Source organism: Lonchura striata, chromosome 11 (genome assembly GCF_046129695.1).
Source record: "Lonchura striata isolate bLonStr1 chromosome 11, bLonStr1.mat, whole genome shotgun sequence".
In the NCBI taxonomy this organism is placed as follows: Eukaryota; Metazoa; Chordata; class Aves; order Passeriformes; family Estrildidae; genus Lonchura; species Lonchura striata.
The window spans coordinates 8,146,235-8,169,627 of record NC_134613.1 but is presented as its reverse complement, the minus strand read 5'-3'; the positions used below and the strand labels follow the sequence as shown (position 1 = coordinate 8,169,627).

Here is a 23,393-nt window from a genome sequence, read left to right as displayed (position 1 = left end):
ATGCTTGGGTATGAGAAGGTGGTAAGGAGCCCTGTGCTTAGCTTTTACACCAGACTTTTAACTGTGTACAATGAATTTTGTAGCTTTCTGTCCCTGCTAATGCTGCTGAAAACCCATTTCACAGTAGTCAGAGAATCATTTCCCTGGGTGTGCTATGTGCACACATGCTTATCTTGGAATTGAGTTTGAATTAGCCTGCATACTTGAAGCAATTGTGATAACATTTTGATATTTTCCACTTCCAGTTGCAAGCTGGAATTTCATCCCCAGAGATCCACCCCCTCGATTCTCAAAGCTCCAGCACCTTCTTACTCAAGCATCTTCATAAAGCTAGAAAATGCACTGACTGACTTCACAAGGTGAGGGTGACTATACAACAGTAAGTCTTGTCTTAAAATATCTTTACAGTATTACAGTGCTGACTTGTAGTCCCTTTACTTGGCAGCTACCAGTTGATTTCCTGCCAAGATGGGCCAGGCTGGCACTTGAAACTGCCTTCCTTTCATTCTCAGTAGGTAGCTCATCTTTCTGTGTTCAGGCAGCAGGAAGAAAGTATGGTCTGAAGTGAATTATAAATGAACCTTGTGTCTCTCTGTATGGTAACTTTTGTAAGGTTGAGATTTCTTATTTTTGTGAAAAAGTGACAAATAACCCAGGAACAAGCAGGAGACTCAGTCTTGTAAATGACAGCAAATAACTATTGGGATGATGAAGAATCAAGGGTACTACATGCATTGATTACTTTTTTGAGTTGAATAACAATTTTTGTTTACCCACTGTGGTAGGTTTGTGGCTCTAATATATTGAAAAGTTTAGGTTTTCACAGAAGTATTTGGTGTAGTGGTGTAAGAGCCTCTTAAATAATGGCATTGTCTAAGTTGTCAAACAATGGCAAGTTGTGTAATCCTTTTCTTATTGCATATTGTTTATTTTCATATAATGATCTCTCTTCACATTTCTTGAGAATTGATAGCTGTAATGTGGTAAGCAACCCTTTGTCTCAGCAACCTCAAGTCCAGCCTATCCTGTGGTTTGGTTTCAGTTATGTTCTGTACTAGCGGGAAAGTTCTGATTTTTCTGGAATGTGAGATTTAAACTTTGTGTATAGTTGACATAAATATAATCATAAAACAGTTCCAAAAAATGCTGGCTTGAATTCGTTCAGCTGGAGACATTAATTAGGCTTAAAGTAATTTACAGTGAGTACCGTTTACCGTAGTTCAATTTATTTGTGCCAAATGCTGTGTAGCAGGAAATGGCAAAGTGGCACTTGGCAGACAGAACAGCAGCAGGAAGGACAGATTATCAATGTCTGATAGAAGTGATGGTGCATGCTTGAGAGAAGACCTGTGATAGTAGCGGGGCTGGTCTCAAGAATGTGATGGTGGTGTAGGACTGATGGGCATAATCCTTAACACAATGAATATATTTAGATACCATGTCAACCAAAATTTAGCAATGGGCTTATTAATGAATATATGAATAAATGAAATCAGGAGGTCTAACCTGAATATTTCAGTTTACTGTAGCTTGCAATTTCTGTAATTCTTGTAATTCTTTGTCATTTGTGACTACAAGATTTTCTTAGATGGTTTTTTGTTGTGGTATAAGGACATACGTGTTGATAAGGCCGTGTCTGAACTCCCTGGGGAGAGGATTGAGCAGCAGTCATTGCTGCACAGCCAGCATGCAGGATCAAGCAAAAGGAGCCAGTGGTGTCTCCTGGGTCAGGATATCACTAAAGGCACTTGTGCAGGGAGGAAGAGATCAATGTCCAGCTTCAATTGAAAAAAGCAAAGGCTGTGGGAAATGAGATCCCTCTGTTGTGTTGTTTAAAGTACTCTTTGGAAATGTTATGTGCAACAGCTGATGTACAGATCCCAGGCAAGAACCCAAGATGTTGTAGTATGTACCAAGTCTGAGAAATATTTGGGTTTTTTAATTTAAAAAAACAAAAAAAATGGTGGCTGTGTTTGCAGTTGTGAGTAAGGTCCAGATAAGCCTGGTTGTTTGCTGGGTTGTCTGTTCAGCTGCACTGTGATACTAATGAGACTTAAAACCAGCTGATTAGTGTAGGTGTGTGTGCAGGAGACCAGAAGCTGTGAAGAAAGGGTAGTTAACTTTGCCTTGTGTGCTTGAGCAGACCAGACTACAGATTAAATACAGAACAAATCCAGACATTGAGGAGGGGTTGCAGGGGATGTAATGAATTTTGTCTGAGGCCTTTGTATATAGTGGACCTGGACATGTAAGGGGTCAGTTCAAATGGATCATAGGTGGTGTATAAGTGAGTGAAAATTTATTCTCACTCTCCTAGGCAGAGAATGTATTTTTAGAGTTTTTGTGTCAGAGCTTTAGCTGACTCTGTAATGCCACTCCCAAGGGAACAGCAGGGCTTTGGTGATGAGGCAGAAAAATACCTTGATTGTGGTACAAGTGTGTGGGTAAGGTGAGCTGCTTATGCAGCAGTTATGCACTTGGAGGTTATTCAACACAGACAAAGGAAGCCTGCAAGCAGGAGGAAGGGTGGATGTGGCCTGAGGAACTGAGCAGACCAGTACGGGAGCAATGGTAAGGGCAGGCTATGAAAGTGGTTCAGTAATGAATGTGAATATCTGTGTGGGAACAGTGTGTTCCTGCCTCAATGCTATTATCATTCCTTTTCAGGAATAAATTGCAGTTTGAAGCGTTACAAATGCCATCTGTGTATGAGGGTAAAAATCCTCTAGTACTTTAGGTTGAAAACTAAAAGCACTGTTTTCCATGTGGATCTTAGTATAATCAGCCATTGCCTTAACTTCTCTGGGATAATATTGCCAGCCTAGCAGGTCATTTTAGGCAATGGTTTCAAAAATTTTTTTTGATCTCACACCCTCATCAGTAAAAGATTTGTGAGCAGACACACCAAAAATATATGTATTATTCATAAATTTGCACACATACTACTTAACTATTATTATACACCTTACAGAACATACACAAACATTAGAAATTAATAAAAAGACAAACAGAATATATTTTTTTTTTTAGCAAAACCCTTTTTTCCTTTCATTAAGGAATAATTTAGTGAGACCTATGTGATTAAATATGCATCTCAAAATTTTTTTTAGATGTTGGTTCATCACTTGTATACAGCCATTTTAAGGGCTGGTTCTAGGTTCAATTTATTTCAGTACTTGGCTTTAATGACTTTCCAAGCCAAATAAAATGCCTCACACAGACAGATCCAAGTGGAAGAAATGCATTATTGTTGCTTACTAAATAATGATACTAATTTTCCACTCCCATACACTATGCAGAGATTCTTCTTGGGATTAATCTATTAAATTTCCACCTTCCCTGATGTCAAGTAGTTCTTGGAGACTAATGGGAGGATGTTGCATTCTTCTCTTTTCCTGAGGGACTTCTTTTGGAAGATTTCTAAACAGTGTTGGGGTTTTTAAAAAGATTTTAAAGTTTAGGAAATAATGTACAGCTTTCAGATTTTTTTTTATAGGAGTTTTTTTCAGCGGAAACACTTGCAAAATTCTATTTTCAAAACAATCTCTGTAAAGTGAGTTTCTTCTGGAAAGCAGTTACCTTCTTACTTCCTGTTAAAATGTCAGCTTCACCTTGAAGGGAGGCCTTAGGTGTGTATTTATTTGCAAATATCTGGTAGGTAGGATAATGCTGACAGCCTCTTGTCAGCACAGAAAAGAACAGGCGGTTTTGAACAGTTGCCTTTGTAGGAAAAACATATGGTGTGTCATTAAGTGTGACAACTCTTTTAAGCCCTTTGCCACAAGCTAACTAGCAAAACTTACTGTGGGAGTATGAATTTCATGGTCACTCCCATCTTGTTATAAGGTATTCTACTGCTTGAAGATCTTGTTTTTATAAAATTATATAATCAATGACATCCTGAGCACTTGGTGCACTCCTGCCTCCAGCATTGCTGTATTAGTTTATCTATGAATGATGCAGTGAAAGAATTTCATGTGTGGTTATGGAGTGACTGCTTTAACTGGAATAAAAAATAAAAGGATTCCAGTGTAAAGATTACAGATAAAATCACTTAAGTGTACACTTGCACAGTTTTCTCATAAAACATTGTTTCTAATAAAGAAATAATTTATTATTGACTCTACTCTGATACATTGTTCCTGGAGTGGCTCACAAAAGAGAAGCTCCCAGTGTGTTTCACTGTTGAAGCAATCCAGCCTATACCCTAAGATGAGGCATGTAAGAAACATCTGTAAGGTCAGCCAACAGTGTAGCACGCCTCCCACACTGCATAATTTGTCCTAATACTTGTTTCCTCAAATTTTCAGCTGTTTTCTGCGAGTCTTCCAGCAGTATTTGCTGACAGAGGAATGCCATATTGTCTTCCATGTATTATTTCAGCCATTATTTGCTGCAGTAGGAAGACCAAATGGTCCCCCATGCCTTTGTCTCTTCTGCTGCAAAGTAAGAAAACTTAAAAAAGGCTTTTGAAGATTTGCCATTGAGTTCAGGTGGTTGGTTCTTTTTTAAGTGAAGTACTATATTAAGTATCACATAACTTGAAGAAATTGTAGAGTTGTCTTCACCTCACTGGGTACTTAATTTTTTATTGTCTTGCTAATCATGATGGCGTCATATTATCATTATCTAATATCTCAAGGCAAAATGTGTATTTAGAGTAAGGTTCATCATTAATGATGTTAGATGTAAATCCATATTTCAAATAGTTATCATCATAATTCCAATTTTTTTGGCCAACTTTTTGTCAGATCTGATTAGATTGTTGATTTTACCTTGTTTATGTGACAAGTAGCTTTTACTAGGAATAGGAAGTCAGCTGTTGCATATGGATTTTGAAGCAAAAAGATCTCTCTTGGCATCTGTGTGTCTGACATAGTTACACTTCAGAGTCTTCAGGATCAGAGGTGATTTTAGGAAGATTTGCCGCTGTAGAGGGCCCAACAGGCACTAAACTATTTGTGTATTTTCCTGGTTAGAGTTCCTTGCCTTCATTTGTCTTATGTTATCATACCTGAAAATAGGATATTTAGTTATGTGGTCCACATGTGTTCTGACAGCATGCAAATTTCTATAAGCATATCTTTGTTAATTGTGGTCTTAAGCTGTGCCAGTTAAACCTTTAGAAATAAACATTCCTAAATAATGGAAGCTTTATTTTGCTGAGTTTTGTTGGTTTTGCTTTTCTTTGTTTCTGGGACTTGTAAGAAGAGACAGTAATTCTTCTAGTTTGCTTATAGCAGCCAACATAGTGTAGTTCCCATCCTGCCTGAGGCTACAGCAGATAAATTCCAAGTACCTGCAAAACATCTGCTATCAAGCACCACTACTGTCTTGGTACCCACCCAAAAAGTGTATCTTTTCGTGTACAGCTCATCTTTCTGTAGCTGCCAAGGAGTGAAATACAATTTTTGCCCTGAGGAAGATGCAAAAACAAGGTGGGATTGCAGATAATTGTGTTTTGGGTAGAAAGAGAAGATAAAGCAGGGAGTTGCTTTTAGAAGTTGTTTACAAGACTTTGAAAAGCAAAGGAAGAAATGTAGAATGAAGACAGAAAATGATAATATAAAATGAAAAATGAGAAAAGCATACTATAGTTACAAACTATAGTTACAGCTTTGTAAAGACTGAAGATTTCTAGTAGTGTGTATTGTCTAATTGGTTTTGTTTTTTTTTTTTTTTTTCCTGGACTAATTTGACTCATGCCAAATTTCTTGCTTCATGTTTACCTCTCATTGTTTTAACCAGAATTGTATTACTGCATGTCAAATACTCTTTTTGTTATTATGACCAGATATAGAAAGCAACCATGTCATCACAGAAACAGACCTTAGAGAATAGCTGTATTTTGTGTCAACACTTATTTTGACATCTTCAGTAGTTTTGCTATTTCCTTCTGAATTTGAGTTGTTCTGTAAGAACTTTCTTTTATTTTAAATTTAGCTTTCTTTTATTTGGCACATTTTTCTTTACGTGTATTTTATGAGATCTAACTCTCCCATGACATCTGGTCAGGGAATCTCAGTGCTGGAGACTTGTACAAGTGAAATTTGTCTTCCTTCTTGATCTCTAGTGTTTAGTAGAAGTGTTGTTTCTTCCTGACCAGTCTACATACAGATGCTTGAAATACTTGTGCTTGTTAGGCGTTACCATTTGAATCTAAGCAATTCATGCTTTAGATATCTCCAAGTAGCTTAGAATTAGAAAACCTTTCTTCTGGCAACATTCATGGAATTTTCAACTAAGCAATAGGAAAATGCTTCTTTACAAGTTAAAAGCTAATGAAAGCCTAGTATTTGTATAATCAGGCTTGACTGAGGAGTATGGCTGTCTTGTCAGTAGCTGTTGGAATGCTGCCTTTTGACTGGGTAGGAGACAATCTTGTGTTTTGTGTTTGTGTTTTGGTGTGAGTGACCACTGGGTAGTGAAACAGCTGCCCAGGGGAGAAGTAGGGCAGACCAGTCTGGGCTTCTCTCTTAGAATTCTTGTTATTGGGAGTGCTGCCATGAAACCAGCTCTTTCTCCACGATGCGTCTGATGCAAAATGGGGTTAAACTGAGCAATTTTCATTAGAAAAACATTATAATGCATGGTGAAGAATGTAAACAGGTGGATCTATGTAATTTTTAGGCCTACTCTGGTTCCATAGTGGATGTCTTGGGGAAATGAAACTCAAGTGGGATGCAGATTTCTGGTGCAAGTCCCACAGTCTAGAAGTGCAAGAGTTGTTAACAAGGAACCTACATTCAGCAAAAAAGCTCTAGTGATGCGTGCGGCAGAAATCCTGATTAATAGTTAGCTAAAGAGGGGATTTAGAGAAGATCTTTTGCAGTTCCAGCATCTTTTCTCACCTGCTTTGTCAAATAGTACTTCTCCATCATGCAAAGCTTTGAATGACCTGTTCAGCACACAGTGGCCAGTGGCTGATATCTCACTAAAGGGGAATGAAGACTGAGTGTGCTTAAGGTTCTCTAACAAAGGTGTTATTCTGCAAATGAATAATACAGTGGTGTATCTCCCTAGCAGAATGAATAAGGAACTAAAGCTCTCAAAGCAAGTATTTCTTGTAGAAGAGTTTTGATTCTTTGAGCTGGAAGATATAGCATGATATGTTTAACTGTTCTGAGATTCTATGGCAAAGTCTGCAGGGTGCTGCAACTTAATTTGTTTGTTTATACTGCTGATTTCCAAATGTCTGTTCTTGGTTTGTTTGGTGGCAAGTCTTGCGATAGTTGCTTCCTGTAATCGAACAAAGGAGCAGTGTTGAGTTATTTGAGAGAGTGCTTAGCAGGTAGCTGAGAAAAGGTACTTCCTCAGCTTGGAAATCCGGGAATTGAAAAAAAAGTCTTGCTTTCTCACACATGCTCTGCTTTTCCCATGCAACTCTGTTGTCTTGCTTTAACGTCTGCTGTTTAATGATTCCAAATACATAGGAACTTCGGTCTAGTCCTACATAAAGCAATGTGTAGGCAGGAGGAGGTTTGCCCACTTCCAGATCTCTATGAGGTATGTGTTAATGTTGAGTAATTTCTCACATTGAACCAGCTGATTGCATTTTCTGAGTTGTTGTTTCAAATTCTTTTCCTGCTGAGATACCGATGTGACTGCTTTGTTTTTTAAGGTGCTCTTAACAGACATACAATCTGGAAATGCAAAATTGAGCTAGTAATAGTTTAGGTCTCCATGGTGACATGGGATCTTGAAAACTAAGGAAATTGTTTGACTTCCTAAGGCTCTAGGTTACTCCCTAGACCCTAAGGATTCAGGCTTACAGTGGTAAAAAGTGTTTCTTCAGGCAGTATAGAAAACTATATACATTATAGAACATAAACCCCAGGTTTGTAATTACAAGGGAGACACTGTGGTAGTGTTCAAGTGAAAAAACAATAGGAAATCTTTGAGGAGGTCTACAGAGATGAACTACACTTTACAAATTACTTCAAAAGAATCTTATAAATAATACTCAGGGTTTCCTCCATAAGGTGTCAAAAGAATGAGCTTGCTGTATGACAGTTACCACACCTGAAGACAATGTAAGTTATTAATGAGATAGTGAAATTAGGCTTTCTATTGTATATACTTGATATCTTCTAATTACTGAACCCAAATTTTCAGTTATTCATGGAGGCATGAGTCCAAGTCATTGAAGCACTATTGAAATCTGAGGATGAGTAGGAACAGCTCTGAGGCAAAGTGTCTGTAAAATAAACATGTATGTGATGTGCCACATCTGTCTAAATGAGTACCAATACAGCCTGTGGCTTTGGCAGTTGATTACTTACTATTATTCAACCTCACATCAAAATAAATTCACTTATTTAGTGCTGATGTCAGAAAGAATAAATAGACATTTATTTTGAAAAGTGGAAATAATTTAACTTCAAGATGGTTTGTTTGACTTCACAAGGATAAATAGACTCAGGAGTACATGGTGTTGACTTTGAGTACTTTAGCATAGTTATTGTGAGTTAGAGACAAGTACCAGTCTTTATGCTTCAGTGGCAAAGTGTCTAGACATTGAATTGAAATCTGAACTATTTCTGTAGCCCTCTCCTAGGTAGAATGGAGTAACATACCAAGTGTCAATAAATCACTGGCATCCATTTTTTTGTTTCTGCATTTTCTTTTGGAGAAAAATGAGTTTGATAGTTGAGGGCAAAGCTCTCCTGTCATCTGATGCTCTCCCACAGCACAGAGCCCCTCTATGGGCTCTGTGGGCTCATAGCTGGGTAGCCATATGGGCTGTGGTTATGCATGCTACAGCAGAAGGCCTCAACTTCAGCCACAAACAGTGCAATTTACAGACTGAGCCTGGGGGAGTGTTTTTTCCCTTGCATTGTACATGCAGGCATGGCTAAACAATCAGGATTTTGCCCTTCTCAGAAGCATTACAGGCGTGTAATTGCTGTGTCAAAGGTAAAGGCAGAAACCTTGATGGGCAAGGGGAAAGTAACTTTGTGTGTCACAGTAAATTGAGTTTCTCAAATGTCAAGCTTGGATTTGAAAATTTAATTTGAAATACTGACTTTGAAGGCATGTTCTGACCTACAGCTTGAGTTTGAAGCTTTATTAAACTTGCATCCCTCTACCCTTTCTTTCTCATGCCATTCTCCAATAATGTTTCATATACTCACTGAGCATAATGGAAATAACAAATTTGAATTGCTATATTCAGATGATACTGGAGAAACTCAGGGAATGGATGTTGCACACCAGTATTAGTAGTGTGAAAATTCTTTTTCTTATTTGCAAAAGTATATACCTTTTTAGGGAAAAAAAGACTTAATACATTCCAAATGTTGCATTATTAAAAATAAGAGCAAAAAAATTGGCAGTAATTCAGGAAAAGTTGAAAATGCTCCAGTTCTCCAGGGTGATGTTTATCTTTTTGTACTCAGAGTTGTAACTGACCCCAACTTGCAATGACATGTAACTCAGGTTTATTCCAGCTTCCTAAGCATTAATGACACTTGGGCTTGAAAAAGTAAATAGGTTGTAAATAGGGGTTAGGTTGTGGCTTGGTCTCTACTTGTGCCTTGTTTAGGGTTTGATAAATTGTAATTTTGGTTAAAATTTTTAAACTAAGATCAACTGTTAAGTGCATGATTTTAAACTACTTGTTTGTTTCTAATGGCTAAATAGAGAAAGTGGAAAGATCTTGCTCAGCAGCTTGCGCCTGGAATGTGAGCAGCCCATTTTGGTGTGTTGCAAATATTATGCATTCTTAAAATGGATCCAATCTCTGTTATGTTCTGTTACTCTTTATCCTAAAATTCAAAACTAAGTATTTTTAATCTTGATTATTTGGTTTGGTTCTTCAATTTGTGCTACCTCACTCCCCACCACCTCCCACCCCAGCTTTTTGGGCTTTTTTCCCCCACAAACTATTGCTGTGGGAAGCATTATTGAAATACTTTCCAGATGCATATTGCTGTACAGCCTGGGACAGTAAAGGGGTCGTTCCTTGGAAGGTGAGTGTCTGCCTGCATAGCAAGCCCTCATTGTTCTACACATGGCTAGAGTTTGTATCCCATCGTTATATTCTGTAAAGATATAATCCTACTTTATTAAAATAAGGACTTTGGAAAAAAATGTGTCCCTCTAGCAAGGTTTGGGTTTCAACACTTGGGATGAATACCATAAAAATCATTTCCTGTGCCCAGCTACCACTTGCCCTCTGTAAGAAGTTCTTTGTTTGAAGGTTGTCAAGTTACAGGACAGACACTTGCTTTTCTTTGGTTCCTCCTTAGCTGCTCTTAATAGGGAACATCTTTTCCAGTTGCCTGCTGCTAACACTGAAGAGAACCCTTGTTTTTAATATGTTTGGCAACAAATATCTAATTCCAATTCTTGCAAGAAATGTCCATTACCAAGCAACAAACTTTATTCCAGTATGACAAAGCACATTATCCAGGGCAATTGTCAGTAATGCGGTTTTCTTCTCAAATTGTCTATTCTGTGTGAAAATAGGGATCCTATTAATGTAGTGAAGATTATTGAATCTTGCATAAATACTGCCATCACAGCACATGAAGGGCTGGGATTTGGACATGCAGCAGTTGTTTGCACAGCAGTGAGGAATCTGCCCTTGCTGTGGGTGTGACACGCAGTGTGTGGTGGTGCACACAGAAAATACTGGGAAGCTGGAGATGCTGATCTTGGTGATTTGTCATCTTTTTCTTAAACACAGTTTTCAAAAGATTTGGGGCATGTTAACTCTACCAGGAGGATGTTAATTGAACTAGTGTCAGATTTCTGGCCCCTGATTTGGATTCTACTTTTAAGCTATGTTTGAAAGAGAGTCTCATCAACAGCTAGTATAATTTCATGTGTATTTTCTCTGGAAACCCTTTTGTTTCATTTCAAGTAGAGTTACATTGACATCCTGTTAGTTTATGACAGCCTGTCATCAGGAATGAAACTTTTGGTGCCAACTTTCAAGAACAGAATTCTCATCAGTTTTCTGTATTAGGTATTCTGGTAAATATGGCTCCAAAGATTGTTTCCTGCTTCAGGTGATCAAAGAGAATGCAGAGCTGTCCACTGATGGTTGTGGTTGTGATGATTTCCTGGCCCATCCAGCAGTGCAAAAAACCTGGATGAAAAAAGTTTTTACATGTTTTACAGTCTCTTATGTACAGAAACATCAACAAATAAGCTTCCTGATGGGATTAACTACTCTGCTCACCACCCTTCAGTTTTTCCTGAAATCAGTAGCTTAAATGCACTCTGGTACAATATCTATCTGCTTGATGGAGATGGGCCCAAAAACTATTTGGGTAGTGTATTAATAGAATACTTGGTTGACTTCCAGTGTTCTTCTCGTGAACTGTCAAAGTTTGAAAGCATTCTTATGTTCATTATTTAATTTTAAATGAGTTGGAGTGTTAGGAGGGACTCTGCCTAACAGATGTTTTAATCAACTGTATGTTTTGATACTTTAGTTGTGTAAAAGCAAATGATGTATATCAGTTTGCACACTTTTTTTGGGTTGAGCTAGAAACTGGAAATTCCTTTTGAAATTAACTCTATCTAAGGAGTCAAGTCTGCTTGATGGAATAGACTTTCAGCCAAACCAAATTGTCAAATGAACCCAACCAATGCAAAATCTAGTCTTTCTTGCAGCTGAAAAGCTGTGGGAAAGCTAGTAGTAGTTTTCCTTGTTTACTCCTTATTTCAGTGATAGATACTTCCAAGTTCACTGCATTCGGCATTAATGTTCTACACAGAACACTAAATGTTGACTTTTATTAACTTGTGTTGTGGAAATGTGGAAATGGTCAGTGTGTCTTGCTGGCAGATGAAGCCTAAGAATGTTGTGTTTGGAATACTTGTACCTCTCATTTTTTCCCTTCCCTGCAGAAAAAGTTGCTGGAAGAGCTGCCTGTTAAATTGGAAATGACCTTACTTGCCTTCAGTTATAAATAGCAGTAAAAAGGAAGGGGATTCCCCTGCTGTCAAGCCCCATTCATGGCTTTCTATTTTGGTTAAAGCCATGTCTTACAATGAGTGCACTGTGGCTTCCAGCCCTCAGCATGCTGCAACAAATGTAGTTGCATTCCAAAAACTATATGCTTGAGGTCATAAGCAGGTAATGTTGCTCTGGTACAAGTACTTTTTGGGTTTTTTTTTGTTGTTTGTTGTTTTTGGTTTTTTTTGTTTTTTGTTTAGTTGGTGTTAGAGATGACACAATAAGTATTGAAACAGTGCCCATGTGCTAATTTGTGTGCCTCATGTGTTCCTTTGGGCTCTGTTGAATCATGACAAGCTGTTAATGGTGAAACACTACTATGCCTGAAATTTCAAGAAAAAAAATCTTGTGTATATAACAGCTTGAAAGGGTAACCCTTTTTCTTTGTTGATATTACTTTCTCTTAGAGGGCTATGGTTCTTGTACTGTTGTGGAAGCAAAGCACTTGAAATAAATTTAAAAACGCCTTAGTCATGTTTTGATGTGTGTTCTTTAAGACCACATTTAAACATAGTTTTAAAGATCAGTTATGTAAAGTGTTAGTAAAGATATACCCTGATTTGATACTAGAAGCGCTAGCTGTTCTCAACCATTTAGTTATATATATTGTGTATCTCACTAGCTGATCAGTTACCTTATTAAAATACATTTTTGGCCACATGCAGGTTGGTGTTGGTGTCCAGTTCACACCTCACCTTCAAGTGACACTGTTTATATCTTCAACTCTGCAATCATGTCAGTGTGTTGGGAAGAAGCATTTGATAATTTAAAATATGATCATGTGATTGATACTTGATCTTGTAAGTAGTGCCACTACTTACAAGCATAATAGGATTCCTAATCAGATGATTGTGATTGTATGGAAAAACAGCTCCTGTAAAGCAGTGTAGAAAGCTCTGTATCTGTTAAGTGCATGGCAGGGTATAATTAGTCCATTATTCTGTACATCACTATAACCTAGTTTAGAAGGGAGAATGAAGGGAGGCTTGCCCTCTGACTTCAAGTGCTAGTTAAATTGATCTGACATAAGTAGTAGTTATATGTCATTTCCCAAAAACAAGACAACAAAACTGTGGGCAAAGGTAGAATTAGTTTGAAAAACATCATCTGTCATAGGCTCATGTCAATCCTTTTCCATTCTTTTGCTCATGTGAGACAAACTAAAACCAGATTTGTCTGGTTCAGCTTTTCTATGATTGACACAAGTAGGTTATGAGTGGTGATTGTACTCTCAGTTGTTGAGATTAAGAAACAGCTACAGTTGTGGCTTTTTCAGTGCTCTTCAATATATGAATGAAGCTGCTCAGCTTCATCTGCTTCTCTTTGCAAAGCTGTTCTGTTGCAGCCAAAGCCATTGTTTACATGTACTGTGCATAAATTGAGTATTTTGTCCTTTATGAAAGTGAAGAAGATTGTGGAATGTGTGTCTGTTAGTAAGGTATACTTATCTTGACAGAACATTAACTATCTCCTGAGACAAGCATAATTTTAGGGTAATTTAGATAATCAGATTTAAAATTATTAACCACCATAATCTATTTCTTATGGTTTTGTTTTTGAAGGAAGCAGCAAAATACCAGAATATTTGTAAAAGTATCAGTCTAGGAGGATGTATGAAATGTAATTAACAAACTGAACTGCATGGACATGAAATCAGTTTTGTGTGCTCCATCTGAGATGGCTCTAATGGTTTTTGAGTGTCCAGCTTATCACTATTCAGTAACTTGGCAATGTATTCTTTCTGACTATGTAACCATTTGAAAGCTGGGTCTGAGCAGTAGTTTTTACTCAACACTGCAAGGACTTTGACATGCACAGACTGAAGCATCTAGAAAAAGAGTCTGAATTTGCTAGTATTTAAGTGCAGATTGACTACAAGTCCTTACTGATCCCTGATCTGCAATGGGCACTACGTACACGGGAGAAGGCATCTCTGAGTATTCATTGTGGAATTTTGTATCATAATACTATATTCTGTATCTTAAAAATACAGGGATTGTAGTTTCCCATTTTGGGAACAGCTAGTCTTATAAGAATTCCCCAAGAGTGCCATAAGTTCACCCAGTGCTACAACACAATGCTCGCTGTGTTGTGTTCTTCCAAGTTCCCATCCAGTGGATTGCTGAAGCCTCACAGTTGAAGTGCTGAGACCTCAGAATTCAACCTGGCATTTGATGTTTGAGGTGCTTTTTCACTAATATCCCTGAAAGGTCAGCAATTCTTAAATAAAGTGAGGTTGCTGGTGGCAACAGGGACAGGATCATTCCAGTAAGAACTCTGGGTAAGATAGATACCTAACAATAGATTACAGTGTAGGTTTGTTTTGAATCCCCAGTTATTTCTGGTATGGCTTCAGTTTTCCTAAATAAGATTAGCATTTCCCTTATCTGTAAACTCTTGAGATGAAATGACTTAAAATAACTTGTACGTATTTATGAAGTACTTCTTTTTACTGAGCCTTAAAACTGAAGGAAAGCTATTGAGTCACTTGATTTTCTTTTGATCAAAGGGGAAAAAGCGAATATTTTCTATTAAGTTTTCTACATTACCCTCAGTAGGTGTAGAATAGTGAATTGAAGGGCAGGAGGGCAGGTGCTCATGCTGGGAATATCTGATGTCTTTTGGAATGTCTAGCTTTACTGCCTGGAAGAGCAACAGCGCTGAAGTGAATGGCAATGACAGCTGCTGTACTTTCAAGACCAACAAATGACTTCATTTCCTAGATTTTTTTTTTTTTATTTTTTTTTTTTGATGAAAAGTTAAGCACTTGTAAATTAATGCTTGGAACCTCTAACAACATATTGTAGTGGCGTGTTCATTACTGAGGTTGGGAGTAATGAAACCAGTCAGGACTAAAGGGTAGGCTGTGTGTATGCATGCATACGTAGGGTTGCTTTAGTGTTTGCATCACTGGATAACACTATCAGCAGCTTCTAAGTCCTGTTTAAAACACTGTATTTCTTTTAACTTTGTGAGCATGTTGAAAGTTTCAAGGGCAAGTATTAAAGTAAAAAGCATTTGTTAGACATGCATAATGTGAATTTTAGTAATTTGAAAGGGAGATGAGGTCCATGAAGAAGCACTTTAGTTGTAGAAGATACATTTCTTCTCAAATTAGCATTTTAGAATCAATGATTTAACACTCAGGAATACTAAAGACCCTTTTTGGATTGCAATATTTACTCAACTGGCTCTAGTGTAATTTCTTTGCTTAGTTTGCTGTGTTTAGCCTAAATATGTCAATGCTGAATTGATGAGTTGCATGAGAATGAAATATGGGATTTTTAGAAATATGTAAAACTTGGCATTTCTTAAAGGTATTCTGTTAAGATTTGGCAAAAATATTGTAGTTTTTGACAGCCTCAGACTTTGGCCTTCAGGTTCATGGATGTCAGTGAGGACAAATGACATTTAAAGAGAAGCTGGATTCAGAAACGGTCACTGCTTGAAGTGTTGCTGATTCGCTGTAGTGTTTTATCATACATATCTTGAAAATGAAGATACCTTGTCTACAAGTAGTTGTTGGGTGATAGAAACAGTGACACAGCAAACCTTAAAATTACCTATCAAGAGTTTCTTTTTTCTCCACACATCTCTAGTATGGACTTTCTTGGAAGCATTGATCAAACACTGTAGGTTTGCTGTAGCTCATGTGTGTTTGGACAGCAGTTGCTGCTGTCAGGTCATTCCAGCTCAGTTCTGCAATTTGAGCTGCCCTAGTTTGTTATTAACTTTACTCTGAAGGACCGAAGTGTGGTTGCTTTGCTGCCACAAGTCAAGTTATTCAAGCTTTTCTGTTATTTGGCTTGGTGTGTCTGTCATTTTGAAAAGCAGTGTCATAACATGCTGTTTCTTTCACATACCTCTTAGCTTAAGTAAAGTATTTGAAGTGTTTTTCTCCCCACAACAGTACTCTGATGTGTGTTAACATCTAAGTCTTGCTTGCTCCTAGACTGTCCTGTAGACCTGTTTCATTATTCAGAGATCCCAGATTGGCAGGAAGGAACCAGTAAGTACAGTGGTATGGGGGAATATTTTACTGGCATTTAATGCTCTACATACCTCAAAGCCAGATAGCACCAGTCAGAGTGATAGAGTGTGTGGTTTAAGAAAACTGGCAAAACAAGTGGCTAGTGCCAGCATTTATTTTATTCTTAGCTTTTATTCTTAGCCTTAGCTGATCAGTAATCAGAGTTTAGGCTGCTGTCTTAGAACTAGATTTTACATCTGCATCCCTTAAAATATTAAATGAGAAAAAGAGCAGAAAAGATTCCTTTCATGTATCTATCTTCTTTAGAGTCTTACCATCTTAGGGGAAGTATTTAACTGCATAAGCTATAAAACTGTATCAACAGGAGGAGGAACACTGTGAAGTATTCAGAATAACAGTATGATCGGATTAAATTTGACAGTCTGGAGTTTGCTATGAGGAGCTTTTGTCTTTGACAGGACACCATGTTGTTCCACCTCATCTCAGTGTTCTTGGCATGTGAATTATTCACAGGAGTTATTTGTATACTGGTACATGGTAAATACATACATTGTGTTGTAGTACATTTTGTTACAGTTGCTTAGTTTGGAAACAAGTCATGTCATCTGAGCAGCATTCTTTCTAAATGCCCAGGGAGTGTCTGGTTAGGTGGCATTTCTGATGAGAGTCTGGTATTTCTGCCCAGATGTCTGAGCTGGCTTCAGGAACTGAAGCACTGTAGCTGTAGCAACTGACTTGATTTCGCCACTGATCTCATGGTTAGTGAGTTCTTTTGCCTTTTTCTTTTCTGGTTCCCCTCTTGGCCACCTCTGTAGCTGGAGCTTTAGCAGGTATGCTGAAAGGCCTTTCTGGTTTAGGCACATGCAAACTGTGTCATCACCAGTGTGTGTTTTCTATGATGAACAGCTAAATGTATCACTCCATCTCTTATTTCAGACCACTGAAGCTGGGTCCCTAATCAGCAGCCTCGGGGGACTACTTGGGTGCCTTTGCTGCTTTGTACTTTTTGTTGTTGCAAAGTTGTGGCTAAAACTAGGAATATCATATTTGAACAACTACTCTGGAGGAAATGGTATTCTCTGTAGAAGAATGGAAAATGAAGACAATTATTACTGAAATAGCAATGAAAAATAAAAATGCTTGTTTTTTTTTTGAATAATTCATTAGGTTCTCCTTGATGGGAGTGCCATAATAAACACTGCATAGTATTCCAAATATCAGTATGCTGCAATAATTGGGTCCTAGAGAAATACCTGAACTGAAAAAACCTGGGTTTTGTTGCCAGGATTTCATACTGTCATAATCCAGAAATGGGAAATGTTAGAATATTTTTATCATTGCCTCAATTACTATGAGAGGAGGCAGAAACATGAAAATCCTTCAGTCAAAATGTGATTCAGATGTGATGGGAAACTGCACATCTCCCTTTGAGAGAATCTATTGATGTCTTCATCAGTTATCTTGCTCTGAAAATGAAAATTTCTTCATCATGTGACATGTGTTTTGACTTTATAAGTTTTGTTGTGTTTCTTTTTTTCTCTTTTAATGAAGATTGGCATAGTAATTTAGCTTCCCCAGTATTTTATTTGAGGCCATTTTTGGACACAAGAACATCCAAGTGGAAATAAAATTAATTTTCTTCTCCCACTGCCATTTCTGTCTCCACTGGAATGGCTTTCTTCTGTCAATACAGTTGATTCTCAGTATTAGTTATATTTAACTGTCTGAATACTGAGTAGATTTTGAAGTGCAAACACTTGGACTTATTGGAATTTTTACCCCTGTTTCAGCAGTTTCAGCTGCTTACTGCCCTGCTGATATTCACCCTCGGTACTTGGGGCTGCTACTATGTATACATCAATCGTCACCACTATTGCTAGGAAGTTTTGCTTCTTCTGTTCCAGATTTGAAAATGACTAAGAGAAAAAAAAGTGTAATTTACTTTCTTTCCTTATCTCACTATGTATATATGTAGAGTAACTCTTAAAAGCTTCAAGGTTAATTTATTTAAAGGTTTAATTATATACTAGCTTTTAAGGAGGACACAGTATAATGAAATGGCCTCTCCTACAGAGGGGGAAATGTTGAACCTCAGAGACCCAAATGAAGCCAATCTCCACTGCATTGTCAGTCCAACAATGAAGTTACTGTTCAGGCAGAGCTTCCCAACTTGGCTTTTTGGCTTGTGAGGGCTGATCTTAGGGCAACACTGAACCATTCTTTGTTATAGTCGGGGCTCGTGCTGTGTCACCAACCCCACAGTGTTGCCCAGGTGTCCTTGACTTCTGTTCAGATTGAGTTCCAGGAAGTTTGCCAATATGTTGTTGTTCAGCTTCTCCTAAAGCCTACTACAGCCTCAGGTTATGGATTTGTGTCCTGCATGTGCAACTTTTGGTTTAGTATCATTGTGCTGATGGGTTCTGTAGTTCAAAGATGATTCTGAAGATTCTTTTTGCAAGAAAGAACTGCTCAAAAATAATGTAATTTAAGATGCAGGGCCAGTTTAAGCAGCCTAATCATTAAAACTTCAATACTATGAGTTTTAGAAAGTTGTGTCAGTTCATATTTGAAGAAATTTAAAGCTTGTAAGAAATTGGTGCTGACTGTAAAGCTAACACGTTGTTCCAGGGGGTCTTTCCCTACTGTCTTTTCTAGCAGTAGGGAAAGACCCCTTGGAATAGGCCTTGAAATATTTGTCCTGAACTTAAAGCTAAGGCATTATTCTTGTTTCAGTATTTAAAAAGTCACAGTTAAATCAGGTGTAAAATGGTGTGCTTTATTCTTGTTTCAGTATTTAAAAAGTCACAGTTAAATCAGGTGTAAAATGGTGTGCATTTTAACTAAATTCTGTGCACACTGCTTCATGTTCTCTGAACATTCTAGATAGTAGGAGGACCTTTTGTACCTGTCCACATTTTAGCAGAATTCTTCCTGTTGCTATCTCTCTGCTTTTTCTTTCTTAGATTATATATGTGTTGTTCTCAAAGAAAAACAGTCCAATTTATATGACTTTGAAGATGATACTGAACTTAAGTAATCAGGCCTGTCTTGGTAATCAGGCATATTTTATCAGTCAACTCTGTTATATCTGGAGAGTTTTCTGATGTTTTCTGAGATCAGGCTTATAGAGAAAGCATGTTTCCTGAGAGGTAGGAAAGAGTGAGAGAGAATTCCAGTTTAAATATTCTGTTCTACCAAATATTTTTTCCTTTGTATATGCTTTCCATACTTCAAATAAATAGATAAGCAGTTCTAGCCAGTTAAATTCAGGATGTGTCAGAAGCTGTTATCTTCATACATAAATGATGAGAAGTTAAATATCTTTTGAAAATGTATAGAGAAATATTGAGCTTAAAATACCTACTTTGACCAAGTTAACTAAATGGGTGAGATACATTTGATAACTAAGGGGAGACAGAGGAAAGCTTAAACATTTTAGGAGCAGTAACATAATAGAATCCAGAAGTCTGAGGAGCTACCAAGTATGCTGGGACTGCAGTGCCAAATAATGATAGTGTAGAGTGAAAAATCTGGTTTTATATTGTCAGTTCTTTTATTATCATTAAAGCATAGTTCTTTTCCTGGAATTTAAGGAATATAGGAATTAGAAATGCAGCTAGAAGGAAGCTTTGAACAGCTTCCAGTGTTCAGGTGGTCATTGACTGATATTTGCAATAGTTGAAAGGTATTACTCTCACACATCTACAATTTGTAGAGTCTTTTCATCAAGGGTCCTTTAAAGAAAGATCTTATTTAGATAAGAGATGGGAACAGAGTTTAAGTTGTACTTTCTTGAGGTGAAGTGCTCAATATTACGGGAAAAAAGCTTCTGCCTGAAATTATGTAAGATAAAGAACATATTAGTGAAGTTTAATACTTGAGACTTCAAAGATTTTCAAGAAATAGGAGTGCCTTATGCATATTCCCTTTTAGCTTACAGAACAAACTTTGCCATGTGCAAAAGAGCTCTGGAGCAGGAGCTGTTTTGCCCCCTTTGTCAGCAGCTTTGATTACTGTCCCAGAACTGGGTTCTCAGCCTTTTGCAAGGTCAATGGTGTGTTGCTTTGTGTGTGAGGCAACAGCTCAAGAGGGCAAAAGCTGTGAATACTTGCTCTGCAGCTTAGGGTTTTTTTCGTATTTCTGCAACTCTTCTTTGATGGGTGGGAACTTTATAAACTGCTGCCACGATCAGACCCTTTAAAAGTCTTGGGAAACTTTTAGAAAACTCTAAACCTAGAACAGACTCTGCATCATAACCATGGATATGTTTGGTCATGAAAAAAAATACTTTCCCTGCCTGGGTAAACAAGTTAATATATACTTTTGTAAGGTTCCTGTAAGAAAGCTGATGTAAATGGAAGAATAGGTTGCTTTTGTTTACTTGGAATCTTATTTTTATTTTGCAGTTGAGATTTACAAATGCTACCACCTCAAAAATCCAGTCTGCAGTTTATTAAACTATTATGCAAAACAAAGAAAGCTTCCTGTTTAGCAATTATGTGTGCAGATGTTGTGTGATGAGTTTTTTGTTTGAATTATTTTGCTTTCACTAACTGAGTAGATAGCTCTCATTTTGAAGTGGATTATACAATACCGGGTTGAATTTTAATTGCATATCTAGACCGAAGAGGGGCTAGTTCCAGGAGGTACTTTCATCACTAGGATGTACATTGGCATCCTGTTTGTCTTTCTTCTGTAATATTCTTGCCAGAATAGCTGAAATGAAATTCCTTCTGCCCTACTTTTGCTTGGGATCTGAGGAGATCTATTCTAGGTGGCAAGAGCAGTGAAAGAGAAGTGTTTGTTTACTAGGGAAAGTTGAATAGGTGACACACTGGTGATGTTACAACTTGCTTGGAATGTGGGACCAAAAAAATCTGTGGAGGAGTAGGCCACAAAGCCTAATTTAACATTGGGGAGAATCAAATGGTCACTACTGTAAACTGAATTCCTCTGAAAAATATCCTCAAATACAGAGTACAGTGAAGAGCTTGCTATGACTTCTTTGTGGGCACATTTCCTTGCTCCACATGCTCTATGCTCTGTCTTCAGTGTTTCTATTGCATGGCTGTTAGCACCCATCTCTATCCATGAGCTAGGATAAAGGCATCTTAGAACTTCAGCAAGAGACCAGAGTGAGTTAAATTGTATATGGATTCCATGGGAAATGGCAGTACAGGCTAGGGTACTCTCTTGGCATTTAAATGTTTTTTCTGTGAAGTAAAGTACTTCAAATTATGCTGCTGTTGTCTTCAAGTGGGTCAAGTGATTTTAAGTTCATGTGAGTGGTGTCAGGAGGGTAACACATGCTCATTTAGAAGGTGCTTTGGGAGTAAATAGAAAAAAAATCAAAGATGCATTAGTGCCATGCAAAACCAACATGTACAATTTCTGACAAATTAATTTTGCATTTTTTGCTGACTGTAGCACTTCTCCCAGTGTTTCTATGACTGGAGCTTTGATAATACACTTGGATTGCTTTCAGGGTAGCTAATGTGGTGTTGTGCAGTCTATGAATTGAAAACTGTAAAGGTCTGTTGATCTAAAGGTCCAACACTGGTGCTTGGCTGTCAGTGGTTGAGCTGAATGAGGAAAAGTAGGAAGAAATAAGTGTCTGCAGCTTTTCTTCCTTATTAGAAACACTGAGGGATCAAATTCAGTCTTCACCAGATAGAAAACTCAGTAGGATTTACATTTACTCAGTTTACATTCGGTGAGAGGTGGCCCCTTGGTTTTTAACTGTTCACTTTGGCTCTTTCAGACCATCTGGGGATTTTACTCAGCCTTTCTCTTCCTCCAGGGAATGTGGTTAAAAGAAAGGTGTCTGCTAACTTGTCAGTACAGATTTGACACTGTCAAGTTATATCTGAATCTTAATCTCATTGTGAGCTTCTGTTTAGTTTAACAGGAGTTCAGCCATCCTCGCATTTATGCGGGGGACAAAAATGAAAACAAACCCTGCATTTTCATTGCAGTTGTTGCTCTAATGTAAAATTTTTAAACTGCTTAAGTTCATACTTGGATCATCTTTAAATAAGAAATTTTTTTCAGGTAAATTGAGTTAACCGGAAGGAGAGATGCTGGGATATCTCAGTCTTTATTTGATGCTTTAATTTTTCTAATGCTGCAGCTGCCTTTGCAACTTCGTTTTCTACAAACCATTGCAACTGTTGTGGTCCTGGCTGTTGTCTTCAGTGTACACTATTGCTTCCATTTACCACTCTTAACTTGTTCATCACCTGCATGCTGTCAGCTTTCTCCTTTTTACAGCCTGGATTTCCTGACTTGGCTTTTTGCCTGCTGCTGCAGGAGGCTCCTAAGGGAACAATGTCAGAAAGGTCAAACTTCTTTAATATGACAACTCTGTAATTTTCTGTTATTTTAAGTATTTTTTTTTCTTTTTCTCATTTTAAAATACTGTAAATTATTTTCTAAAATTACCCAGCATAATTTTTCAGTTGTTACTTAGAGCTGGTAGTAATTAAAGGTGCCATGCATGTAGCTGAGGTCAGTTTTTTGGTTAGGAATTAAGCACAGTTAGGATTTGCTTAATACCCCTAACATTCATTTAGATACAAGTGAGGGGCTGTATTTCTTCCCGTTGCATTGAAGTGAAGTTGGTTCAACTGAAAATCTGAGCTCTGAGCATGGTCAGCAAATGGGTAGCTTTTCCCTAATACTAAAGGACAGGGGCTCTGGTGATAGGGCAGCAGAAGCTGTAGTTCCGTAGTGGATTGACTTGCATAATGCAGTTTTGGAGAGCCACAGAAGGTGATTTTCAGGTGTTCAGCCTCCTGCTGTTGTGTGTCCCAAGCTTCTTATCATCAAATGTGAATGCCACATACAGTTTTTCATAAGCACTACATGGAATGAGGAATTGCTGCCAAACCCTTCTCTTTATCTTCCCTTCAGCCGGCTGTTTTCTACCCTCTGGTCTTCAGGTAGCACAGTCATTCCTGGTCCTTCTAAAGGCTGTCTACTTGCTTTGGAAAGGGCACTGTTATTCCTCTCCATATCCAGAGAACAGAGGCAGCTGAAGCAATCTCAAGCTATCAAGCACCTGTGCAAGGCTGTGAAAGATTTCACAGCTTTATACACAAAAGAAGTTCTGGTCCTCTGCCTCTTGTGGTTTGTGTGGTTGGTTGCCCTTTCAAGGGTAAAGAGCTTGGAAACCACAGGACTTAGCTTTTATCTGGGCCTTATTTAGAGTGTGGTGGCCCTATTTATGTCTCAGCCTGGTGGAGAAGGGGTCTTCTCTGCTAATAGAATTGATATTCTAGAGCAATTGAATTAATATTCTAGAGCAATTTAATAGAGCAACTAATCTCTTCCCATCTTGAACTGAGGAATTAGTACAGGCACCTTTGAAGGCTAAAAAGTGTGACAAACAAGGTGTCCAAGTTCTCCACTTGTAAGGCCTGATTTTTTATC

The 23,393-nt window shown here is 37.8% G+C and overlaps 1 protein-coding gene across 7 annotated transcripts in view; it reads left to right on the top strand.

Annotated features, from left to right (window-relative positions):
• The window catches only part of TLN2 (talin 2), a 141,919-nt gene that overhangs the window by 4,168 nt on the left and 114,358 nt on the right, over positions 1 to 23,393 (top strand). For 5 of the 7 annotated variants that reach the window (XM_021554180.3, XM_021554186.3, XM_021554181.3 and 2 more), the window contains exon 2: positions 246 to 359. The exons of the other annotated variants lie outside the window; for them this stretch is intronic. The gene's annotated coding sequence lies outside the window, so the exon portion shown is untranslated. The remainder of the gene's footprint in view (positions 1 to 245; positions 360 to 23,393) is intronic. 7 annotated transcript variants of the gene reach the window in all.